The sequence below is a fragment of the Colobus angolensis genome, unplaced genomic scaffold, assembly GCF_000951035.1.
Source record: "Colobus angolensis palliatus isolate OR3802 unplaced genomic scaffold, Cang.pa_1.0 Scaffold149, whole genome shotgun sequence".
Lineage (NCBI taxonomy): Eukaryota > Metazoa > Chordata > Mammalia > Primates > Cercopithecidae > Colobus > Colobus angolensis.
In genome coordinates this window covers 731,341-734,030 of record NW_012114588.1, presented here as the reverse complement: position 1 = coordinate 734,030, position 2,690 = coordinate 731,341, and the positions used below count along the sequence as shown (strand labels likewise).

At 51.9% G+C, this 2,690-nt stretch overlaps 1 protein-coding gene across 1 annotated transcript in view; it reads right to left on the bottom strand.

Moving 5' to 3' along the window:
* The window catches only part of PIK3CD (phosphatidylinositol-4,5-bisphosphate 3-kinase, catalytic subunit delta), a 139,881-nt gene that overhangs the window by 38,329 nt on the left and 98,862 nt on the right, over nucleotides 1-2,690 (bottom strand). Inside the window, exon 3 of the mRNA XM_011935774.1 lies at nucleotides 1,056-1,160. The gene's annotated coding sequence lies outside the window, so the exon portion shown is untranslated. The remainder of the gene's footprint in view (nucleotides 1-1,055; nucleotides 1,161-2,690) is intronic.

The window sequence follows — 2,690 nt, the reverse complement described above, 5'->3', positions numbered from 1 at the left end:
GCCTCCCAAAGTGCTGGGATTACAGGCTTGAGCCACCGCGCCGGGCCGATTTTTTGTATTTTTAGTAGAAACGGGGCTTCACCATGTTGGCCGGGCTGGTCTCGAACTCCTGACCTTGTGATTCGCCCATCTTGGCTTCCCAAAGTGCTGGGATTACAGGTGTGAGCCACCGTACCCGGCCTATATTTTGATTTTTAAGAAGAGATCCACTATCATCAAACAAGTTTGGAAAGTACCAACAAAGATCTAGAGAAAATGAGGCTGAGGTTCAGGAAAAAGCCTTTAAGAACGGCACCACAGTCTAACCCCTGCCCCTTTCCATCCTGAAATGACAGTATTGGCTCCAGTGGAATTCTGGGTACACACAGAATACATTATGCACCGAAAGAGCTTGCAAGGGGACCGGCAGGTCTCGCAGTCATGGAGCTCACAAGCCAGACCCAGCTATCCCAGGCTCCCAAATGGGTTCTGTACCCAACGTCCGGCCAGTGTCGGTGTCTGGCCTCAGTGTCCCCATTTGCACCATGAAAGGACTGCATTCATCTTCTAAGCTAATGTCCTACAAACTCCAAAGAGCATCCTCTTACTGAGACAGTGACTGCCAGCTCTCTGGAACTACAGAATGGTCCCACCTAGGGACTCCTTGAGAAGCAATACAGAATTATAAAAATCCAATCCACTTCCTCCAGAAAACTTTTAATATTTCTCTCCCCAGTCTGGCCAGCCCAACGTTACCATGGCCAGAGTGAGTCAAATACCAAATGCTGCAGCTTAATAACGGGCTCCAGGACTCCCCAAAGCAAAGCCATTCCTTCTTTTCCCAGGCAGCAGTCTCTCTCTCCTGGGAATGGCTGAGGTCTAGTTCACTTCCCCGTTCATTCGCTCCTAGCACCAATCTGGGTCACTCTATTCCTTTGGGCATGCTAGTCCTACGGAGAAGTCTTCCTTTGGCTGGAGAGTCGGGGAGGATGGGTTTTGTTCACATTCTTAACCTATCTACAAAATAACATCTCCTTTCCCTTCCCCCACGCACTTGGCCCATTCCTCCAACCTACCTCTCTGGAATAGTCCAAGAAATACCAAGAAAGCCCCCTCCGCCTGGCAGATTAAAGATGCTTTAGAATCAATGAGTGTCATCCCGCCCTGGCCCCACTCCTTATCTGTTGGAAAAAAAAAAGAAAAGAAAGAAAGAAAGAAAACTATTTTAACAAGAGAGAATTTCAGAAACCTGTGCATTCTCTTATAGGACGTTAGCTCAAAATCAACTGCCTCATCTCCGTCTCTCCTTTTTGCAAACCAATCACATTCCACTTGATCGGCCTTTCTTGCCATCTGCGTCAATGCCACCCCCAGCTCCCTTTGGTGGTACTGAAACCAACCACAGGAGCATTTCCAGTGCCTGGAGCAGGAATGTGCACTCAGATGACTCAGATCGTTTTTAGAGCTGTTTGTTGGTTTTGTTTGGTTTTTGAAAGCAAAGTAATTGATCTGAGCCAAGCCTGGGTTCGAGTTCCATTCGATGGGTGCAAAAAGCAGGTTGGTGAACTTGAAATCTTTATTCCCCATGTGGATCTGTTTTCAAGGCCCAGGTCTAAAGGAAAACCCATCCCCTATTGGGCTGGAGATAAAAAGGAAGAGTGTGAGGGGAGAGGACGCCCACTCCTTGCATCTGTGGTGCTTCTTCCCCCACCTCAGCCGCTCCAGGAAATAACAGAACCCCAAAGAGGGAAAAAAAGGCACTAGAGCACCAGCCCAGTCTAAAGACCCAACCCCTTCTCCCAACCCCAGGCCCTGGGCATAGCTACCTCCACAGCTGGGAGACTTCAGCCCAGAGCCCACTAGGTGGGCTTAGATTTAGCACAAAACCAAAACCACCGGCTTCTGCAAGAGTCAAACAGCAGAGCCCTAGGAACCCGCTGGAAAAGGCAGTTGCAGGAACACATTTCCAAAGGACCAAGCTGGAGTCCTCCCTGCGGCCTCCATCCCTGTAAAGATGCTCCAGGGACCCTGCTGCGGGAGCCCAGGCATGTGGGCTCGGATGCTCCCTTCCCTCAACATCCAGGAGAGAGTGGCAAGCACTTCGCAAGGCACTGCCACCAAACAGGAGGTCAGCACCAAAGGCTAAGGAAGAAATCCCTTCCATTGCTGACCAATTAAGAGACTGGCTAATACCCATTACCACGACAAATTATAGCAGCTCTGGCACAGGGAAATGAGACATGATCATAAGGAAAGCCCTTTCAAAACAGGAAAGACAAAGCAGAGGGAGCCGAGAAGGAAAAGAAGGAGAGAATTCGTCCTCAGGAATTCGGGCCAGGAAATAACGAGCCAGGACAAAATCCACAAGAGGGCGGCCAGGGAGAAAGCGCTCCCCCGGGGAGGAAGCCGCAGGACCTCAGGATCCGGGTCTGCCACCCTCTAGCCCCCTCCCGGGTTCAAGGGCACAGCTCAGGAGGGACAGAGCGCAGGAGGCTTGGTCCCGAATCGGGGGCAGGGGGAGGGGAGGACGCGCACAGCCACTGCTGGGTCCCCGACAAGTAAACAGCCTGCCCCGAACAGGCGCGTCCTCGTGCGAAGCCCGCTGGAGGCCCCACGGATCCCATCAAGGGCAGCAGCCGAGAAACCTGGGATTCCCGACCCCCGTGGGGGCACAAAAGGAAGCAACCAGAATAGGAGAGGAGAGCGTCGCG